We start from the raw sequence: 23,226 nt of genomic DNA on the forward strand, positions 1-23,226 counted from the left end.
CCCTTCTCACCCTTCTGCAGGGTCTGGAGCCAAGACCCAGGAGCCCACCTCTGACCCCCACATGTACCGTGGCCTTGGGCAGGCCTCTGCCCCTCTCTGAGCCTCCGTGGCCCAGCTGGGGCGGCTGGCTACCTGAGTCCCGTCCGACCTTGACCTTCCAGGCCTCCGGGCCACTGGAGCTCTGTCCTCCCTTCTCCCTCTGTCTGCACACCCACCCCCTCTCTAGACACCCCCCCCATCTCGCCTTCTCCCCGCCTCTGCTCTCCTTCCTCCTGCCCACCCTTCTCAGAGAATGCCAAGCCTGCAGCTTTCCCTGACCTTGAGCAGACAGCAGGCTGGGAGCTTTGCAAAGGGGGCAGCTCAGAGCTTTGCAAAGGGGCCTCTGGCAATGAAGCCCTGCTCAGTTGGTCCTGGGGGGCTGCACTGCCCTTGCAACCCTTCCTCACACCCTATGCCCCACGCCCTAGTTTACTTTGCTCCATGGCTTTTCTCGTCTTCTCACTGGTTACTTCACTTACATGTTTATCGTTCATGCCCTCGTTAGAAGGTCAGTTCCACGAGGGCAGGGACTTTTGTCTGCTTCATCACTGCTCTGTCCTCAAGCCCAGAACAGTACCTGGCGCACAGCAGGTGCTCAGTGCGTAACTGAGTGAAGATTTCCTCCACTCTGTAATGACACCCGCCATTTATGGAGCACGTACGTGCGCACACCCATCTACAGCCCTGCGCACCGACGACTATGCCAGCCCCTTTGGGAAGATGGGGAAACTGAGGCTCGGAGAGGAAGAGCCCAAAGGGCAGAACCAGTCCAAGGTCACACAGTGGTGACTGGTAAAGGCCGGATTCGAACCCACGTGTCCAGACCACGGCGCCTGCGCTGTTGGCCCTCCCTCCCAGAAGTGATGGGGGGGCAGGTGCACCGCTGGCCCGCCCAGGGAAAGCCGAGGGGGCGGGGTCAATCCAGCCCCCAGGTCCTCGGCCACGCCCCTACTTGTGGAACAGAGAAACTGAGGCCCTCCGGCTGCCTCGGATACCCTGGAAACCTTCCCAAACTCGAGTCAGTCCGGGAACCGGCCCGCGCTCCCCCCCACCCCCGCGCCCCGGCCCGAGGCGGAGCTTCGCCTGCGCCCACCGGGAGCCGGGGAGGGAGAGAAAAATGAGTTTTCCTGCCGCCCGGTGGCGGTGTCAATTGATCGGGAGCGGGCGGGGGCCGCGCGCCGGGCTGGGGGCCTTGCTCGCAGCTGCAGGCGCACAATTATCGGGAAAAAACTGGGGCGGCTGCTGCGGTGAAATTAGTTATCGATCCCACGGCGGGGCCGCGGGGCCGCGCTCTGCGCTGAAGGATGCAGACCCGGGCAGGGGCCGCCGGGCTGGGTGAGGGGAGGAGGGGCGGGGGCGGGGGCGGGGGCGGGGGCGGGCCCTACCTCCCTCCCCTCCCCTCCCCTCCCCTCGGCCGTCCTCCACTTCCTCCTCCCCCTCCCCCCCGCCCCCCGCGCCCCCCGCCTCTGTGCTCTCTCCTCGCCCATTCATCCCGCCGCTGTATCGACCCAAGGCCGACCCCGCGCTGACAGGCGCCCCCCCACTACAACCCGCCCTCCCCAGCTTGGCCCCGGGCCCCCGCGCTGGCGGCCCCGGGCCCCCGCGCTGGCCGCCCCGTCCCGTGGGCCTGGCACCCAGAGCCCCGCTTGGGTGCAGAGAACGCCCCTAGTGTGGGCCCTGCCCCTGGAGAGCCCGAGAGCTGGCCGGGGAGGACCAACCCCTGCTCCCAGTTTTTGGAGCCCTGCTGCCTGGGAAAGTGCGTGCATGACCTCAGCCTCAGTTTCCTCTCCCGTATAAACCCGGGCAGTTCCTACGTCTAGCTTGTTGGGAGGATAAAATGGGAGGCTTTACGAGGAGTGCCTGGGCTTGTCGCCCGGAAGGAAGCGTGTTGGGGGTTTATTTCACGTTTATACCACCATTTCTTACCAGCGACTCTAGGAGATGTGTCATAACCCCATTTTACAGATGAGTAAACTAAGCTCAGAGAGGGGAGGTGCCCTGTCCACCCCATACAGCCAGCAAATGGCCCCATGACACTAGAACCCAGCTAACAGAGGGGAGATGGGGGGTCTTCTCAGTGGGTGCTGACGTATCAAAAGGCTGGGGGAGCGGTCCGGGAGGAAGCAGGGTTGGGTCAGGTCCTCCAGGCCCACTTGGCTCAGGGCAGCTCGCCTCTGCAGCCTCCAGGGAGGAGGGATAGGGGAGGAGTGGGGGAGGCCTCTCCTTTCCCAGTACTAGGCTGGTCCAGGGGAGGCAGTTCCAGGCTGCAAAGCTGGGGATCTGAGCTCCAGTCCTGTCCCTCCACTCACCAGCGTGTGACCTTGGGCAAGCCCCTGTCCCTGTCCCAGGCCTTCAACAAAAAGGGGTTTGGACCTTATGTCCCCCCAGGGAGAGGATGGCAGGGCCAGGTCATGGAGGGCTTTGGAGTGTCCCAGCGAAGGGAAGCACAGAAGGGCTTTGAGCGGGGGGATGACAGGGTCAAGTTCGCCCCCACAGCTGGAGTCCTGGCTCTGCTCGTGGACTCCTTGAGCCTCAGTTTCCTCCCCGGTGAAATGGAGATAATGATCTCCACTGCTGTACGGGCTGTGGGCTTTGGACTGGGTCAGCCCTGGGTTCAAGTCTTCCCGTAAAGCCATAGGCCCTTGGGTGCTACCAACAAGTGGCTCAATCGAAGGGGCAGGGTGGTATAGAAACTTGGGGTCTCCGTGCTCCCTCTCCCAAGATTTCCTGGCTCCCCAGATGGGACTCCAGAGGCGGTGCTGAAGGGGAGGTGGCCCCTCCGCCGGCCACAGGGGCCCTGGCCTGAGGCTGAGGAGAAGCAGGGCCGGAGCGCTGGAGGCTGACGGGCTGTTCCTGCCTCTTCTCCCTGTGGGTGGCAGGGACCCTGGAGAAGCGGTCCTGAGCTGAGGGGACGAAGTGCCCCCTTGCTGGCTGTGAGGGCAAATAGAAACTTATGGGGGTGGTAGGGGGGCACAGGCCGGCCTGCGGGGGCCTTACGTTCTGTAAAAATTGACCTTCATTTGCTCTGGGGAGCTGGGTATGTTCTATTTTTTTGATTTGGATGCTGTTTAGTTATACAGGTGGGTTCACTTTGTGAAAATTCTTACAGCTGAACACCTAGCATGTAACTGAGGCCCCGAGAAAATCAGTACCCTGGCCGGGTCCCCCAGCACTAAGATAGAGCCAAGCAAGACCTGCCTTCCTGGCTGCAAGGCCATGGGTTTTCTGTGACACACCCCTCCCTCCTGGCCCATCTGACATTCCACCTGCCCTCAGTATGTGTAGCAGAGGAGAATCAATGGGGAAGGAGGGGAGGAAGAGGAGGGTGGGAGGAAGGAGAAGGAGTAACCATCCTGAAAGCCCCCCTCCCAGCCACCGGGCCCATCCCAGCCCCACTCACTCACAAGGGACCCCTGGCCACTCCCCAGACCGTCTGTCGCCCTCCTGTCTCTGAGCTTTTGCCCAAGCTGTTTCCCAGTGTTCAGCTCTGCAAACCTCTGGGCACCAGGCCCTGCGCTGGGCTTCAGGGGTGCAGCCATGAATGAGGGGGCCACAGTCCCTGCACTCATGGCGCTTTCAGTGTAGCATGAATGTGTTGAGCGCCTTTAGTTAGGCTTTTCTAAGCATCCAGATATATATGAGGGCATATCTGCACGTGCATTTTTGTATGTGTGTATTTGTGTGTTGTGTACATGGCTGTGCACGTGTGCATGCATGTACACATATATAAGCATGAGTGGCTCCATATATGCACAAATAACTGCGTGTGTGTATGCATGTGTGCATTTATGTAAATGTGGATCTTTGTGCGTGTTTGTACGTGCGTCTTGCATGTGCCTGTGTACATCTGCTTGCACTTAGTTTTCAGTGCACATTTGTGTGTGGGGTGAATGTCTCTGTGAATGCTTATAAGCACATGGAATGGGCACCTCTGTGGATGCATGGAGCTACAGGGATGTGTATGAAATGGCCGTGTGTGCCTGGACATCTGCTCTATGTTTGCATTCTGGGTGCGTAACGTGTGCACGCTGGCAGGCATGGGTATGCAGGCGCACGTGGTGCAGGTACTCACCTTTGTGGTTTCATGCCTTCCTTGTGTTTGCATACGCCCATGTGTAACTCCTCTACACACATGCCTGTTAGTGTAGGTAGCTCCTCCCAAGCACATGCACGTTTCTGAGGTTGCTTACGTTTGTACCTGGGTCTCTGTTTGTCTCCACGCATGTTTGGAGCATACACACGGCTCCCTGGGTGTGTGTAACCGCACATTCGTTAGGGAGCACAGCACGCTCCCAGCAGGAGGAGGGCACTTGCCGATCTTTCAGCAGAGTGCAAAAGGACAGAGAGACCGGGGCAGGGTTTGGCTGCTGCTTACCTGGTAGAAGATTCTGAGGAGGGAGGTAGAAGCTGGCCAGGACGGCCAGCTGCCCCCTGCACCCGGCTTGGGTCCAGGGAAACGGCCTCCTCCCTGCATCCCCCCGCCCCGGGGCCTCTAGGGCTGGCAGGGGCAAGAGACAGCAGGTGGCCCTGCCGAGCAGGCTGAGTCCTCCCCCGGGCCCCTTGCCAAGAGAGGCTCTCCTGAGCCTCTGAGCTTAGAGAGGCAGGCCGCCGCATGCCACGTCCCTGCTTGGGCCTCTCACACCTGCGCCCCGGCCTGTCTGCTCTGAGCATCCTCGGGCTCCGGTGGCAGGCCGTGGGGCCTGGCTCCTCTCGACTTTTGCACCATCCCACCTCCCTGACTTCAAGGCCCAGGCCGGGGCTGGGCCAGAGCTCTCCTCTCAGGAGCTGGAGCCTCCTGTGAAGGCATGCACAAGAGCATCCTTCCTTAAGCTGCCCGCCTGGGTGGGAGGGATGGAGCCCGGTGTGCAGAAAATGAGCTTGCTTGCACTCTCTTTTCTCTCTTTCTCTCTCCATAGGAATCTTTGTGGTTCCTAACCCAAGTGTGTGATGCTCTTCCACCCACCACAGCTTGCCTCTCCCTCCACCCCCATGCAACTCCCTCACCCCTTTGTGGTTCCTGCACCCTGGTCCCTGGGATCACCTCCTCACCCCTGGCACAATGCTTCATGCTCAGAAGACTTTGGGGCCTCCCACAGTCCTCCTCTCCAGGCTCAGTGTTCCTCTGGTGCCACCAGGACACCCTGGTCAATATGCTGGTCTCTCCCTTTCTCCATCCTGTTGTTTCCGGGGGCCTTAGCTTGGCCCCTGCACTGTGGCCCAGGCTGACCTGATCATCACTTCCACGGCTGCACTTCTGAGGTCTGCAATTCAGATATCCCCACCTCCACCCCATCTCCCACCCATCTAGTCCTCACTCTTGCAAGAATATTTTAGGCTTGCCACCCTCTTCCAGACCCCTGTGGTCCCAACCCTCCCCAGGACATCTACCACTTTCTGTACAACATTCTGAGACAGTCCTGCCCTGGGGCCAAGCCAGCCACACCAGACTTCACCTCCGAGTGACAACATGGCCACTTTAGACCAGTCTCTCAGCAGGGCCAGTCCACCTGGGTACTGTGTCCTTGGGTTTCCCTACTCCCTCTCTGCATGTCCCTTCTCAGCTCCCCATGTGGCCCTTAGGCTCTGCCTCTTGATTAACTGGTGGTGTGTCCTGGGGTCTGACCCTGGCCCTCAGCTCTCTCCGGCAGGGCCCACCAAGTCCATGGCCTCCTGGACTTCTATCTCCAGTCCATTGCCTTCTGAACACTAGACCCATCATGCCTGCTGCCCTTGACACCTCCATCTGTGTCCCTAAAGCTGACACAGATCCCACCGTACCTGCGCCCCCTGCAGGCCTCCCCCTCAGAGAATGGTACCCCAGCCATGTCTCCTGGGCCAGAAGCGAGGACATCACCCTTGTCTGCTCCTTCTCCTGCACCCTCCACTTCCAGTCGGTCACCAAGCATCTGTGCTTGGGGTTCATTGAGCTTCTTGGATACAGGTTTCATTAAATTTGGAAATTTTTCATCCATGATTTCTTCCACTATTTCTTCTGTTCCCCTTCCTCCTTTCCTCTGGGACTCCCCATATATTTGGCTGCTTGGAATTATCCTACAGCTGACTGGTGTTCTTTCCATTTTAAAAAAGAATTCTTTTTTCTCTGTTTCATTTTGGATAGGTTTTATTGCTGTGCCTTCAGGTTCATTAACTTTTCTTCTGTCTTGTCTAATCTGCCACAAATCCCATTCAGTGTACTTTTCATCTCAGACATTGTAATTTTCAACTCTTAAAAGTTAATTTGGGGGCTTCCCTGGTGGTTCAGTGGTTGAGAGTCCGCCTGCTGACGCAGGGGACACGGGTTCATGCCCCGATCCAGGAAGATCCCACATGCCCCGGAGCGGCTGGGCCCGTGAGCCATGGCCGCTGAGCCTGCACGTCCAGAGCCTGTGCTCTGCAACAGGAGAGGCCACAACAGTGAGAGGCCCACATACCACCAAAAAAAAGTTAATTTGGGGCCTCCCTGGTGGTGCAGTGGTTGAGAATCTTCCCGCTAATGCAGGGGACACGGGTTTGAGCCCTGGTATGGGAGGATCCCACATGCCGTGGAGCAACTAGGCCTGTGAGCCACAACTACTGAGCCTGCGCGTCTGGAGCCTGTGCTCCGCAACAAGAGAGGCCACGATAGTGAGAGGCCCGCGACCCACGATGAAGAGTGGCCCCTGCTTGCCACAACTAGAGAAAGCTCTCGCACAGAAACGAAGACCCAACACAATAAAAATAAATAAATTAATTGATAAAAACTCCTACCCCCAACATCTAAAAAAAAAAAAGTTAATTTGGATCTTTTTTTATAACTTCATGTCTCTAACATTTTGAAAACATGGAATACAGTTATAAAAACTGTTTTAGAATCCTTCTCTGCTAATTCTAACATCTGTGTCAGTTCTGGGTCAGGTTCAATTGATTGATTATTCTTTTCTTTATGGGTCATGTTTTCTTGCTTCTTTGCACACCTGGTAATGTTTGGTGGATGCCAGATGTGATTTTTGGATACTTTTGTATTTTTATAAATCTGCTTGAGCTTTATTCTGGGAAGCAGTTAAATTACTTGGGATCCAACTGATCCTTTTGGGGCTTGCTTTATGATTTATTAGGTGGGTTTTTAGCAATGCTCAGTTTAGGGCTAATTATTCCCCACCTCTGAGACAAGACCTTCCTAAATGCTATACCTACTTCCCTGTGAATTATGAGTTTTCCAGTCTGACTGGTGGGAACAGGCAGTATTTCCAACCCTGTATGAGCATCAGACACAGTTCCCTCTAATCCCTTCAGATGGTTCTTTCTTGAAAACCACTGTTTCATGTATTATTTTTTTTTTGGTCTGAATTTTTTGGTTGTTTCACGTGGGATAGGAAATCTGGCCTCTGTTGCTCCATCTTGGCCAGAAGCAGAAGTTAGTTACCAAGTCTTAATGATTCTACTTCTTAGTAACTCTTGGATCTATCTACTTCTCTCCCACCCCCTGCCAGCGACCCAGACTCCACTGCCTCTTGCCTGGGGTGACACTCATAACCTCCCAGGCTGTGTCTACTCCATTCAATCATTCCATGCAGCAGCAGCAGCCAGAGCCATCTTCCCAGCAATCTGACCACGCCTCTCCTTAGTTCGAACCCTTTCACTCCTCACTGTCTTGGAGTTAATTTCAAACTCCTCCTTGTGGCTCATCGGGTCTTTTTTTTTTAAGATTTTTTTTTAATTAATTAATTTACTTATTTTATTTCGGCTGTGCCGGGTCTTAGTTGCGGCACGCAGGATGTTTGTTGTGGCATGCAGGACCTTTTAGTTGCAGCATGCAGACTGTTAGTTGTGGCTTGCGGACTCTCAGTTGCGGCGTGCAGACTTCTTAGTTGTGGCATGTGGGATCTAGTTCCTCGACCAGGGATCGAACCCAGGCCCCCTGCATTGGCAGCACGGAGTCTTACCCACTGGACCACCAGGGAGGTCCCACTCATCAGGTCTTGATACAGCCAACCAAACTGAACTGCGCGTAACTCTCTCAAGGGGTCGTTCTTGCTCTGTGGGGCCTTTGCTCTGCTGTTACCCCTGCCAGGAGCCCCTGCTTCCCCTCTCCTCTTCTCCTCCACCTGCTCTCACCCCTCCCTTTTGCAAACCTGCACAAATTGCTCTGGAGTGTAGCTGCCTGGGAGGTCTGTGTCCCCTAGTTTGGGCCTCTCTGAGGGCGAGACCCTGGCCCCCCATGCTGAGCCCTGCCTATCTTATCACTGAATGAATGAATGACAAGAAGACAAGAGAATAATGGACAACAAGGAGGGCTGCCATGGAGGGGAGGGAGACCAGGACGGACTATGGCTCAAGAGACTGTGTCCTCCTCCCAGCCCTCCCCCAGTTGCTGTGTGATCTCGGGCCTTCGCGGCACACGACGAAGTGGTCTCTGAGGTCTCCTCTGGATCTGTCACAACACTCGCCCGTTTCCACAGCATCATGGAATGAGTCGCAGCCATGCTGAACCCATCCTCCTTGTCTGACCGATAGGGAAACCGAGGCCCAGTGGCGGGGGCGAGCTGGACCCCCAGGTCACTCAGCGCATCATCGGCAGAGCCCAGCTTGAGGCCCGCGTGCTGGCTCAGTTCAGGGATTCTGGGCTTTGGTAAGGGGAGCAGAGAAAAAGGAGTCCCTACTCTCTGTGTCCTGGGGTGGGGAGCGGGTGGCCTCGTGGGCAGGCTGGGGCACTCCGGGGCTGGGGCCAGGTCTTCTCTGTGCCTGGCGCTTCCCCCAGGATTCAGAACCCACCAGCAGAGAAGAGGAGAAAAGGGTCACTATGAAACAGTCACACATCCGACTGGGGGAGGACCTGCGGAGAGGCTCAAGGTCAGCCTGAGGTCAGTCCCTGTCCAGCTTAATTATTTATTAACCAGGCAAGTCCAGGCACTGAGTTAATGACCAACACGAGGCTGGGGACGGGGTAGATTCTTCCCCCGAGTGTGGGCATGACCTGCAAGGGCGGGAAAGCCTGTAAATGAGCAGCTGGTGGAAAAGCTCTTCCCTCATTCATTCATTCGTTCGTTCATTCATTCACTCGCTCACTAATCCACTTCTGTCTCTGTGCCTGTCGATAAGCAGAATCCTGGAGCCCCAGCTGGCGGGGGGACGGAGCCGTGGAGACAAGGCAGAGTGGTCAGTGACGTGGCAGGAGCAGCACAGGGGACTGGGAAGGGCAGGGGAGACCCCCGGGCCAGCTTGGTGGAGTCGGCGAAGCTGCTTGGACAGGGGGAGGCCCCTGAGGAGACCAGCAGGTCTCACATGGCTGGACCACATCTGCTGGTTTGTGTGGTGTGGAGGGCCTTGTTGGGCTCTCAGCCCCACCCTACCCTGGCTCAACTTCTGTAACATCCCTGCCGGCAGGGATGACGCCCTCAAGCCCACTTCTATCTTGGCTTTCCCTTCTCCAAGAGACTAAGCTGGGGGTTTCCTCCAATGGTCCGGCCAGCTCCTGCCCCCATCCCCGGCACCTGGCCCCCAGGTCATACCCCTGGACAGATGGATGAGACAGGGGCCCAGGGTGGCCGAAGTGCAGGCTGAGGAGGGAGGCAGGGGGTCCTCCCTTGGGGTCCAGTGGGGACATCGCTGAGGTGGAGGTCCTGCCCGAGGGGAGGCTCCGTGGATGGAGAGGCTGCAGGGGCCATGTGGGCCTGGCTTTGGGGAGCCTTGTGTTTTTGGGTTTTTTTATAATTAATTTATTAATTTATTTATATTTTTTATTTTTGGCTGCATTGGGTCTTCGTTGCTGCGCGTAGGCTTTCTCTAGTTGCGGTAAGCAGAGGCTGCTCTTTATTGTGGTGCGCGGGCTTCTCATTGCGGTGGCTTCTCTTGCTGTGGAGCACAGGCTCTAGGCACGCAGGCTTCAGTAGTTGTGGCACGCGGGCTTCAGTAGTTGTGGCTCGTGGGCTCTAGAGCGCAGGCTCAGTAGATGTGGCGCACGGGCTTAGTTGCTCCGTGGCATGTGGGATCTTCCCAGACCAGGGCTCGAACCCGTGTCCCCTGCGTTGGCAGGCAGATTCTTAACCACTGCGCCACCAGGGAAGTCCGAGCCTTGTGTTTTAGGGCCGGGGTGCAGATGGGAGCTGAGCTGGGGGGTGAAGGTGGGGCTCAGCGGTGGGAGGACAGGAAGGGCAGAAAGTGGGGGAGGAGCGGAGGCTGCTGTAGGGCCAGCGGGTGGGGCAGGGGTCTTCTGGGGGAGTGGTGGGCTCTGCTGGGGCTTTTTAAAGCACACTGCGGGGGTTGGGTTGTTGGGACTGGCCTGGGAGCTGGGGGAGCGGGGGAGGGGGCCTGGTGCCTATGCGTGTGCTTGTGTGCCCACTCGTGTGTCATTACGTGCGTGTGTCACTGCGTGTGTATTGCTGGTTCCCCTGTCCTGTCCCGGTAAGCTCTGCCGCCTGGCTGCTCCCCCGTCACCTCTGGAGACGTCGGAGAGGGGCTGGAGCCTCACTGTTGCCCCTCCCCACCCCCTTATTTATTTGCTGAGATTGGGAAGCTCCCAGAGCTGGGCCCCGCCCGCGGCATCCACATCCCATCGTCCCTGTGCTTCAGGGAGCTGTTGGAAGGCCCCCGAATAAAGGTAGCTAAACAAAACAATGCTGGGGACACTTCACAGCCCCTGCCTCAGCCTGTCCGGGTTTGAGAACCACAATCCTGGCGCTGGACCCATGCAAGCAGGCCTCACTGGGGTAGGCGAGGAGAGAAGCGACCGGGGTGCATGTTTCCCCCAAGCTGCCCTTTAACCCCACGACCTCAGTCTTGGCCTCACTGCCAGCCTCAACCACTGCGGGAGGCCCCTGGTGCCTCCTCCCCCCGGACCCCCAACCTGTGGGGCTGAATGTCATCCCGACTGCGGGTGGGGCCAGGTTTGGAGCCCATCGAGTTGGGGAGGAAGCGCTGGACCTCGTGCGCTGGTGGGCTTCGGGCAGCCGGCGGGCGCAGCTAGGCCTGGAGGTTGGGTGGTGGCAGGTGAGAGTGGAAACGCAATCCCAGCCCAGGCAGGGGCGGGCATCGGACTGTCCCCACTCCACTCCCGATAAAGGCCCAGCCAGCAGGAGAGGGAGTGTTTGTTTAGCTCTGGGGCTGGGGGGGCAGGAAGCAGAATTTCAAAGCGTTTGCACCTTTGTTACCCCTTCCCGGGCCACCCTCCACGCCCCAGGCTGCATTCCAGAACCTGGTGGGTGGGGGTCCTGCCCTGGGAGAAATCCGCGTAACCGGAGGCTCGGGTTACAGCCTAGCTGCTCGGGAGGGGCCGGGCCCTTCCCAGCCTGACACCGAACATTCCAGAAAGTTGGTCTCCAGGCCCACCCCATCCCCACCCCGGGACCCCCTCCAGGCCCTCGAACCTCGAGTCGAAAGAACTGGGAGACAGAGGGAGAGTCAGGGAGGACCTTCGTCCTCACGTGCGCGTTGGGCAAGACGGGGTTTGGGTGGCTTTTGCCGGGGTGGGAGGGGAGCCAGGACTCTTCTGCCCTGGCTGTGACATCAGGCAGAGCCTGCAGGGTGACTCCTGATTTGGAAGTGGTGGGCTGGGGTGACGCGGGAGTCTTTCTTTCCAAATAGGGCAAACTGTATTTCTCTGCCTTTCAGTACTTTCTTGAGGTATACTTTACAGAAGATAAAACAAAACGCTGTCCTGTTAGTGTACAGCTCTGCCGTTCTTACATTTGTGTCACTGTGTGAGCGCCACCCTGAGCAAGAATCCATCCGAACATCCCCATCGCTTGGGGGAAGTTCCCATCGTGCTCCACTCCACGGATCCACTAGTCTGACCTCCATCCCCACGCACGGACAGTTGTTCCTTTACACACAAGTGTAAGCAGAGGACGGTCTCTTTTTTGCTTGGCTTTTTCACTCCGCATATTCTGGGGATTCATCCGTGTCATTGAGCCCACCCGTACCTTCCTTTTTCATTGCTCAGTTGAATTTCACTGTTTGTTTATCCCGTCTCCTGTCAATGGCTATTCTGGTTTCTGGTCTCTGACTCTGATGAGTGAAGCTGCTGGGAACGTCACGTACCTGTCCTTTTGTGGAGAGGCAGGGACTTGTGACAGTTTTGCTTATCCCATGATTCCCGACTAGGAGCATACAGAGCCACAGGGCCTTTGCATGTGCTGTTCCCTCTGCTCTGACATTCTGCTCCCAGTGCTTCTCAGAGAGGCCCTCCCTGACCCTCTGGTGTAACGATGTCCCCCAATCCTTCATGCCAGATTCCCGTTCCTGGATCTGTTGTCTTTGTGGCACTTGTTCAACTTACCCCTGGACTTGTTTCTTGGGTGCCAGGCCCCTCCCCAAAGGTTCCTGCTCTCTGAAGGCAGCCATTTCTGCCTCGTGTATCCCAGTGTCTAGCACAGAGCCTGGTGCAGGGTGGTGGTCCATCAAACATTTGTGGGTGTGTCTGTAGGCGCTGGGAGGTGGGGACCCTGCTGGGCTCTCTCCTGGAGAGGCTTCCTGCAACCATGACCCCTGTCCCAGGAGGCCAGCCAAAGGAGGGGTGGGAGGTCTGTGGGCTACACTCATACCTTTCTTATCTTTTGGCTAATGGTTTGCCAATATTAGCAAACCATACAAGGAGAGGGGAGGTTGGGGGCAGAGTCCAGTCTTGCCCTCACTCCTGCCTCAACATGAGCTGCTTAGCATTCATCTGTTTCATAAACACAGGTGTAGGAAAGTCTCCCTGCTAGAAAGGGAGGTTTGGAAACGACTGCTGTAGCCAACAGGGAGCCATGGAGGGTTTAAGCGGAGGAGTGATAACGGAGGTAGCCAGCAGCGGCCATCTATCCCGGGCTGGTAGAAAGAAGGGCTGGACTTGATCATTTCGCCATCAGCCTTCCATGGGCTGGCAAATGGCCACACTTATTTGCAAGGTTGCTTTAGGCCCGGGAGCAGAATGGGGAAAGACCCGCAAGTCTTCAGAGCTGGGCGAGTTCAGTGAGTGAATGCAGCAGGTTTAGATACCACGGCCTGGAGGAGCAGACCTGCTTGGAACTGGGGAGTACTACATGTCCCCACAAAAGACACTTGGGGACGTCCCTGGCGGTCCAGTGGTTAGGACTCCGTGCTTCCACTGGAGGGGTCTCGGGTTAGATCCCTGGTGGGGGAACTAAGATCCTGCATGCCATGTGTGGTATGGCCAAAAAAAAAAAAAAAAAAAAAAGACACTTGGATATTGTGCATTCTGATGGCATGCAGGAACCCTGCTCCTGAGCTCTGGGGACCGCAGCTGTTGAGCCCCTTTGGCTGAAGGACGGAGGACCAGGGAGGGAAAGGGATGGGCCCACGGCCAGTCACCCAGATGGTTAGAGGCAGGGAGAGGTGAGAAGTGGTGTCCTTATTCCAAGGCAGTGCTGGTCCCCTCACACTCCTTTCCAGCCCCCAAGAGCCAGGCTGCTGTGGGTTCTTCCTTCCCAGACCCCTCCTCTATTTACCTGCTGGCAAGCCACCCAGGGTGGTGCTGGGGGAGAGGCAGGGAGGGTGTGGAGGGGCTCTGCCTGCATTCCTGTGAGCCTCTGGGAGGCTGGCCTGCTTCTGCAGGCGGGGGGGGGGGGGGGGGCAGGGTGAGGGGACCAGACAGCCAGTGCTTGCCCAGCCCCCGTCTCACTGCCGAAAGGTCTGGGGGTTACAGAAGGGTCAGTGACATCATGACATTCAGGTGTTTACAAAGCTCTCAGTGTATGCCAAGGGTAAGGTAGGGACCCCTGGTGGCTAGGATAGGACTGGGCCTGCCCGGGGAGGGGAGGCTCACAGCCCTGGGGAAGCCACAATCCAGTGCTGTAATCTGTGATAAGGGACACTGAAGACCGGTAGAGAAGGGGAACAAGAAATGAGAGGAGGGGAGGGGGCCCAGGCGGGCCCAGGCGGGCCCAGGCCGGGACCAGTATATGCATGGCCTTGGGGTAGGGCTCCTGGGAGAGCTGCTGAGTTCCACAGGACTGGGTCCTCGGGACCCCAAAGAGGCTGCCATGAGTCGAAGCTAATTCTCACCAGTGTTTTCCTGTGTGGATCAAGCCCAGGTCACCCTTCTGTTCCAATGCAGTTTCTTCCTCACACTTCAGTGTGCAACGGTCATGCAGGATGGGGGAGGGGGGAGAAAAGCTTGCTTAAAATGCAGAGTCTCTGGCCCAGCATCCAGTGTTTTTAGTTTGGAGCCCAGTAATCTGCATTTTAATAACCATCCTGCTTCCTAGGGTTGCGGTAACACGTGACTCCCAACTGGGTGGCTTAATACAACAGAAATGTATCCTCTTGCTGTTCTGTAGACCAAAGTCCAAACTGAGTCTCACTGGGCTAAGATTAGGTGCTGGCAGGGCGGGTTGCTCTGGAGGCTCCAGGGGAGAATCTGCTTCTTGCCGCTCCCAGCTTCTGGTGACTGCTGGCATTCCTTGGCTTGTGGCCACATCACTCCAATCTCTGCCTCTGTCTTCAGATCACCTTTCCTCCTCTCTATCAAATCTCCTCTGCCTTCCTCCTACAAGAACACTTGTGATTACATTAGGGCCTGTCCAGACAATCCAGGATAATTTCCCTATCTCGAGGTCCTTTATTTAATCTCATCTGCCGTGTCTCTTTTGCCCTATAAGGTAACATCCACAGGTTTCAGGGATTATGACCTGGTATCTTTAGGGGTGATTAGATTATTCAGCCTGTCACCCATCCCCTTAGTGATTCTAATGTAGAAGGTCCAGACATTCTCCTGAGAAACCCTGGTCTGAAGGCTTATTTAACTGATGGCTGCTCTCTCAAGATTCTCTAAACTTACAGAAATAGGGCACCGTTCAGCATTCATTTGACAAATCTTCATGGAGCACCCACTCCATGCCAGGTCCTCTCTCCCTTCCGCTGGGCTCCAGGAAGGAAACAGGTGGCCTCCCCTATTCCCTGAGGATTAAGCTCTGGCTGAAGAGGTACGGCACCGACTCGGGAGCTGTCCTCACCTCTGGACTGCCTGTTATGTTTTGTTTGGTATACTTATTGCTTATGCCAGCCTGAGTCAGCATGCCCGTTACCTGCAGCCAGAAGCATCCTCACTGATGCAGCGTGTGGAAGAGGCAGCCAGCTGTCCAGATCTGAGGCTGCTCCGATCCAGGCCCACCCTGTCTTCCTCCTCAGTTGCCCCTTGCCTATCTGCCACTCCCCAGGTGCCCCTCTGCGGCCACTCCCTTTCCTTGCGCCCTCCAGTTCTTTGTCCTACAATGTTCAGTTCACATGGTACCTCTATTCTGTCTTCCCAACCTCCCAGGGCAGAAACACCACAATAATAAAGGCTCACTGACAGCAGAGCCCTTGCTGGGGCCAGGAACTAGCTAAGGCCTCTCGAACTTGATCAGCTACAAAGGAAGTGCTGTTATTATCACACCCATTTTACAGATGAGAGGGTGGAAGCCAGACAGCAGACCTGAGTTCTGCCTGGCTCCAAGTTCACAGTGGAAATTAACCACCAACCGTGAGATTCCTCTTTCTCCAGGATCAGAATTTAGTTCCCCATCCTCGGGGATTCCTTGCCCCTCATCTCTCCTACACGCAGCCCAGGAGCACGGTGGGGATTGTAAAAAGTAAATTCTTGCTGAGGCCAGGGGCGCAGTGAGCAGAATCTCCTTACCACCTCTTGATGGGCAAAACTGAACAGCACCGCTAGAGCTGCATGTGGAGGGTTAGACAAAGGCTGGGTGCTTGGGGAGGTGAGCGAGGAGGGGGCATCGGGCAGCGTCACCACGGACCCTTTAGCAAAAGGTGGAGGCAATCCCTCACTGCCATTCGCAGCAACAAAAAATCCTGTCTCATTTTTGCCAGGTTATAGAAACCACTTCTATAGCGACACTTCATTTAATCTGGCGTCAGCTACGATCACACCGATCGCTTTCTGGGTGCAGAGACCTCTGTTAAACACTCTATGCCCTTGACCTCGCTGGACTGCAGCCTTGTGAGAGGCATGCCTTTATTATCCTTGTACACAGAGGGGGAAACTGAGGCCCAGAGAAGGTAGGTGAATTGCCCAAGGTCACCCTGCTGGGAGAGGCAGAGACAGGATTAGAGCTCAGGCCTCCTAGTCCAGACTAGAGCATTTTGCACTGTACACCGCCACACATTGCTGCCTCCACAGAGAGCCTGCTAACCAGTCCTCAGGAAGGAGGTGGGGGGCTGGGGGGACAGGAGGTGAAAGGGGAAAGGGTGGGGGGAAGGCCTGGATTCCAGGGCCTGCTTTGCCTGTTCCTAGCGGGGTGACCCCAGGCCAGAAGGAATTTCACTTTTCTGAGCCTCAGTTTCCTCATCTATAAAATGGGCACAGTGGTGGTGTCCACCTCCTAAGGTAGTTGTAAGGATGGCAGAGACTTTTTGTGGATTGTTACCCCTGCCTGGGAATTTCCTCTCTGGCCCTTCAGGGGACCAGCTCCTTCCCACCCTTTACATCCCAGCTTGAATGCCCCCTCCTCAGGGATGGCATCCCTGACCATCCCTAGCCAGCATAGCTACCACCCACCTCCTGCCTTGCCCACTGGTTGCTGTCTCTCTCACTGCCTTGCTTATTTCACCCCCAGCCCTTGTCACCGGCTGTGACATCTGTTAATTGCCTGTTTTCTCTTCTCTACCAGACTGTGAGCTCCATGAGGGCAAGGAGCACCCCCAGTGGTTTATCCTCAGCGTCTGGCAGGGTGCCAGGCAAGAGGAGGGGCTCAGGAGACACTTGTCGAGGCAGCAAATAAGCCAATGAAAGATGACACATGTAAAATGCTTAGCCCAGTGCCTGCTACAGAGCAGCTGCTCAAGGGATGCTAGCGAATGTTTTTACTACAAAACAAACACAGACTCACATTTTGAGCCTGTCTACATAGAACACGGTGACCTTTGGGTCACTCTGCCAGCTCTACTGCCTTGAAGAGGGCACAGGGTGGGGCCATAGTGTCCCCCCTGCCCCCAGCCCCAAGCATGCTTTTGAGTGCTGTTTATGGTGGTGTGGGAACAGAGCGGGGAAGGGCTGCACCGGCCTGGCGCCTGCGCTGGGAGTGGTGAGGCTGGGGTGCAGGCTTTGTAGGAACCGGGGCACCCGTGAAGTCCTCAGATCACCCCTCCACCCGCCCCAGCCCAGGTTCGCCTCACCTGTCATTCCGCTCAACCTCTCCCCAGTTCCTTCCCAGCCCCAGAGTGCCTGTAATGACACATTTATAGTTTGTCTAATGTGAGGGTCCTCGTCTGGAGTTCATGGCTATACGCCCAGGACTTAGCACGCACCTGGCACGTAGTAGGTCTTAATAAATATGTGTTGAATAGATTCATTAAGATGAATGGGAAGCATCTCTAGGGCTGTGATTTTTAACCTTTCTGAATCACTGACTGCTTTGAAAAACCCACGAAACCTTTGGACAACGCCCCCCTCCCATCCCGCCATGCACCCAAAGTGGGACATCAAATTTTAGGGATTTCATGGACTCCTCCACCTTAAGGTCATTCATAAAGCTCAGCTTAAGATCTTTCTATCTGGGGCGGGGGCCGGTCTTGAGATCCCGGGGAGACGGTGGGGAAGATGTTACCAAGAGGCGCACTGGGGAGCCCAACCTCCCCCCAATAGGCTGGCGAAGAACGGGGTGAATGCGCCCCTTTTCTTTGACTTTCTGCTGTCCAGGAGAAGGAAAGGAAGCGAGTCCGAGGCCATCTGGCAGGAGGGGGAGAGAGCGGGAAGCACAGGGCCAGGAGGAGAGGGAAAAGAGAGGAGAGGACGAGAATCGGGGAGGAGAAGGGGGCGTGATGGAGAGGCGCAGCCCCGCGGAGGGAAGAGCAGGGCGAGCCGGAGGAACAAAGAGCGGGCGCGCAGCGAGCGAGGCGCGGAGGCGCCGGGAGGGAGAGGGCCGAGGCCGGCCGGCCGCCCGGGCTGTCTGATTTTCTGTCAGCCGCCGCTGATTAACGGGCCGCCTTCCAGCTCTGAGCGCGCCGCGCCGCGTTCCTGGCAACCCGGCGCGCAGCTTCCTGGCGGAGGCGGGGCCTGCTGAAAGGTTACATTTGCACAGAGTGCCTCGGCGCGGCGGCTCGGAGAGGCTGCGGGGGACCGCGGGGGGCGGCGGGGGGGCGGCGGGCGAGCCAGGCGGGGAGGCGGCGGGCGAGCCAGGCGGGGAGGGGGAAAAGGCTGCGGCTTGCGGCGCAGCCTGGGTAATGGAAAAATTCCTCTGGGGGCCGTGCAGAAAAATATCAGGTTACACACCGGCGGCAAACGGCTTCTCTGAGGGGCGCCTCCTGCAGCAGCCCGCCGTGGGGCGTCCCGGCTCCCCGGTGCTCCCTGGGCGCAGCGCTCCAGCGGGTGCCCAGGCCCCGGCACTCCAGCCCGAGCGCCCCAGCCTGTGCATCCTAACTGGAGCGCTCTAGCCTGTGCGCCTAAGCTTGCGCCCTACCGTATGCGCCTCGGCCCGAGCACCTGTGTTCCGCGCACACCAGCCCCTGCTCTCTGGGGCGTCGCCTCGCCTTCACAGCCTCCATCTCTGCCTCAGAAGACAGGTGAAAGAGCCCCACTTTCCCAAATCTTAATGTCCGGACCTCCCCGCTGCCCGTCCCCATCTCCCCAAGAAGGCCGATGGATGGCTGGAGCCAGGCCCTGCGGCGAGGGCTGACCGGATCTGTCGTGTTTGCTGTGACTTAGGAAGGGGTGTCGCCACTTGCGTCTGCCCTCGCCTTCCCTCGTGGCTTGCCGGGTCCGCCCAGTTCTTAAAGAACTGGGCTGTTGCCTCCGGTACCTACTTGAATAGTGTAAGCCGTGTCCCTCCACATTCCGTCACCTCGCAGCTCCCAGACCATCTGCAGCCCCCTGTTACCGCCTCTACTTTCTAGTGTTCACCCTTGGGTCCTATCCAGCATCGCGGGTGGAGAGTGATGTCAAAACTCTCCAGCACCTGGGGTTCCCCCCTGTCTGGTTGTGGCTGCAGGTTGAAGGGCTTCTGACCAGACACCCATCTGCCCTGTGAGACACACTCTCTCTTTCTTTCATTGAACTGGTTCTCTCAGTAGACAGTGTATTCGTTCGATGCGAACTAGATAGCAACCAGATTCTGGGCCTTGCACTGGGCCCTGGAAGGAGCCTGGCCAGAAGCAGCCGCAGCAGACCTCAGGGAACCCAGGCCCTGGCAGGCAGAGAGGAGGCTGCCCAGTAAGGAGGTTAAAGCCTGGAGTCCAGTGGATTTGGGTTTGAATTCTGCTCCTCTACTTACTGGTCGTATGTGTCCTGGGGCAAGTTACTCTCAGAACCTCAGTTTGCCCAGCTGTCAAATGGGGATAGAATAGCAGTAAGGGCCACTTCACCGGGCTTGGCTGGGTGGATTTAAGGAGAGACACCGGTAGCTCTCGGCACGGTACATAGTGGCACTCACTCAATGGGACATTTTATCACCGTTAGGGCTATAGAGGAGTCCACCAGTAACTAGAGCCGAGTGCATGGCAAGATTCTCAACTGCAGAAGCCTAAGCAAAGGTTCAGAAGGCAGGGTGATTTGGGGTGGGGCTGGTTGGTATGTCATGGTGCACACACATCTACAGGTCAAAGCATGACTTCCCCAAGGCACACGCACCACAGGGACCACTGCGGTTCTCCTTTTTTTTAAAGATTTTTTTGGGGTTTTTTTTTATGTGGGCCATTTTTAAAGTCTTTATTGAACTTGTTACAATATTGCTTCTTTTTTTGTGGGGGGGGGGTTGACAGTGAGGCATGTGGGATCTTAGCTCCCCAACCAGGGATCGAACCCACACCCCCTGCATTGGAAGGCAAAGTCTTAACCACTGGACCACCAGGCAAATCCCTGCAGTTCTCCTTTAACTGGCCCTGGGGGAGCTGGGCTGTTTGGCTCAGGGAGCTGTGACCCTGGAGGGCACCTCCTGCCACCTAGCTGGAATAGGGTTTTCTCTGAACCAGCAAAGCAGGGGTAGGACCTGCTGCTGCCTCCCAGGGAGGGCTGGCCTCTGTGAGCCCACCAGGCAGGGAAGGACAGACCACGGGGGAGGGAGGCCTGTCAGGCAGCTCCCCTCCAGAGATTAATCAGGTCCTTGCAGAAGCTTGGAGCTATGGGGTCCTGGGCTTCTCAGAAAATGGTCCAAGGGCAAGTGGGGCAGGGATGGAGGGTCAAGAACATCCTGGGCTCGCTGCTGCCACCTTGGTGGCGCTCCCCAGGGCCTCAAGAGTGTGTCTCACAGGACACGGCCTCAAGTTCTGGTCTCAGAACTGTATTAAATATCTTGTAACAAATCATAATGGAAACGGATATGAAAAAGAATATATATATATATATATATACACATACATATAACTGAATCACTTTGCTGCATACCAGTAACTGACACAACATTGTAAATCAACTATACTTCAGAGGGAAAAGAAAAAAAGAAAGAATGATCCAAAAGGGCATTTTGGGGTCAAAAATTCCAAAAAAAATAAAGAACTGGTCTGCAATCAAAGGGGGTTCCAATTCTGTCTCTGAGCTGGTGACTCGCTCCGGGCCAGTGTGGTTGCCTTGAGCCCTGGAACCTCAGCGAACCACAAAGTGACAGTTGGCATTGACCAAGTACTTAGCACATGCTATAAGCTCGCAGATCTGGTCTCCCAACAGTCCTAGGAAGTAGGTATCTGTTGGGGAATTCCTTGGCGCGCCAGTGGATAGCACTCTGCTCTCTCACTGCCGAGGGCCGGGGTTCGATCCATGGTTGGTGGGGAGCTGGGATCCCACAAGCCTCGAGGTGGGGTCAAAAAAAAAAAAAAAAGGAAGTAGGTACGTGTTAAGGTTGTTTTTCACAGATGAGGAGACTGACGGTCAGAGAGTTTAAGCTACTTGTCATGCAGTCGGTCAATGGTAAGGCTGGAACGCAAAGCTGACCTTGCCAGACACCAAGGTCTGAACTCTTAACTAAGTGCCCTGGGCCACCTCCACGGTGGATGCAATGAACCAGCAGCAAGGGGTGTGTTGGGGGTGAAAATCCACTCTAGCTGACAGGCTGCCTCTGGTAATGTACCCATTTTACAGATGAGCTAGAAGGGCCTTTGCTTTGGTGACTTGCCCAAGACCCCATTGCTAAGGAGTGGGGTCCATAAAAAAAAAAGGGAAGTCCTAGCATATCGGAGCCGGAAGGCATCTCAGAACTCTTCTAATCCAAAACTCACTTTCCAGACAGGGAAGCTGTGGCCACCCACTGAAGCTCTCTTTCTCAATTATCTTGGGCTATACAACCTGTCCCAGTGAAGCGATGACACCCTGACCTGTGAGTTCCATGGAGCTTTTTTTGGTGGGGGGGGTGGTACGCAGGCCTCTCACTGCCGTGGCCTCTCCCGTTGCGGAGCACAGTCTCCGGACCCACAGGCTCAGAGGCCATGGCTCACGGGCCCAGCCGCTCCGCGGCATGTGGGATCTTCCCGGACCGGGGCACGAACCCGTGTCCCCTGCATCGGCAGGCGGATTCTCAACCACTGTGCCACCAGGGAAGCCCCTCCATGGAGCTTTTGAGAGGAAATGGAAGGTGGAATGGGGAGAGCAACAGTTAAATAAAAGGGTCCAAGTTCTCATCCCGAGGCCCATAAGGGATCTCCCTTGACCCTCTTCCAAAATTTCCTGCTGCAGTTTCCCAAGGTTGAGGGGAGGGGAAAGGGGAGGAGAGAGTAGAGGTGGGGGAGTGAGCAGTCTTCTGGATCCTCCCACGGCCCAGAGCTGCCTTGCCTATGGAGGGTATAGTGGGGGCAGGGCAAGGGAATGGAGAAGTTCTGGGGCCTTTAGGAGTGAGGGCTTCCATTGCTGTCCAAGCTCATTAGGAGTCCCTGGATACTTGTACCCTTTCTCCCTCCCTTCTCTGCATCCCTCCCTCCCCTCCAACAGCCAAGAGAGCAGCTCAGCAGAAGCCCCTGAAGCCAGAGCTTCTCAGCTTTGCACCTGAACAGTGTGGGGGCTGCTCATCTCTCTAGGTCCTTCAGTCCAAGAAGCTGGGAGACTGATCGCCTGTGACTCTGATGTTGAGACACCGGGGCCTAACGTCCTAGCATTCTGCACTCATGCATTCTACCAAGATTTATTAGGCTTCTAGTTAGTGCAGGCTCACGGGGGTGCAGCCGTGAGTAAGAGAGAAACATGCCTGCCCTCATGGAGCTCCCAGTCCCAAGGTCTAGTTCTCAGTTTAAGAGTCAAATGTTATGAGTCTCTGAGAGGCTTATTCACACCAGAGCGGTTCTGTCAGACCCATGATGTTTCTGGAAGGAGGAAGGAAGAAAGAAGGGGTGTGGAGAGAGGTGCGGGTCACACAAGGGCACTAGTTTTCATGTACACTTTCAGCAAATTTAACCTTCTGGGATTTATCACACTGATCAATATGAATGCCTTAAAATACCCGTGCTACTAGGAAAGTAGCACTAGTCTCTTTCAGTGGGCCATTCACCCAAGCATCTCAAATGCTCTGTGATCACTCAGTAATTAAGCCCCAATTAAATACTTATCGACTGAAAATATACTTACTGCATACATTCAACTGGTTACTGGTTTACTAATTGTGACTTAACCCCTGCTGTCATCATGCTTGAACTACATGACATGAGGCCGTTAGAAAATCGGGTTCATCTCTGGCAACGTGCAGGGATGGAGCTGCTGGGGACATCGATTCTAAGGACTCTGAATGGGTCCTCAGGTCTTGTCCATACTCTGTCCTGGGGCTTCTTTTTATGGTGGGAGCTTACTAAGATAGACCATGCATGCCAGCCTCCTCCAGAAGAAAAGTTCTAGGTCAGCAGTAGCCTGGGTACCACTTCTGCAGTGTAAGTCTTTTTTTTTTTTTTTTTTTTTTTTTTTTTGCGGTATGCGGGCCTCTGACTGTTGTGGCCTCTCTCGCTGCGGAGCACAGCCTTCGGACGCGCAAGCTCAGCGGCCATGGCTCACAGGCCCAGCTACTCCGCGGCATGTGGGATCTTCCTGGACCGGGGCACAAACCCGTGTCCCCTGCATTGGCAGGCGGACTCTCAACCACTGCACCACCAGGGAAGCCCTGCAGTGTAAGTCTTGACCTTTACACTTCTCATTTGAAAAGTGAGTGGGTCCCTGAGGTCCCTTTAGACAACTCCGAATTCAGTAATCCTCTAAAGGATTGGTCTGAAATTTAGAGCTCCATTGCTTTGCCTTCTAGTGAAGGAAATGTCCTCCTGGAGGAAGCAGTGCTTGGCTAAGTTCTGTGTTGGCACAGGGGTGCGGGTGAA

This window comes from Hyperoodon ampullatus (assembly GCF_949752795.1).
Source record: "Hyperoodon ampullatus genome assembly, chromosome: 6".
In the NCBI taxonomy this organism is placed as follows: domain Eukaryota; kingdom Metazoa; phylum Chordata; class Mammalia; order Artiodactyla; family Ziphiidae; genus Hyperoodon; species Hyperoodon ampullatus.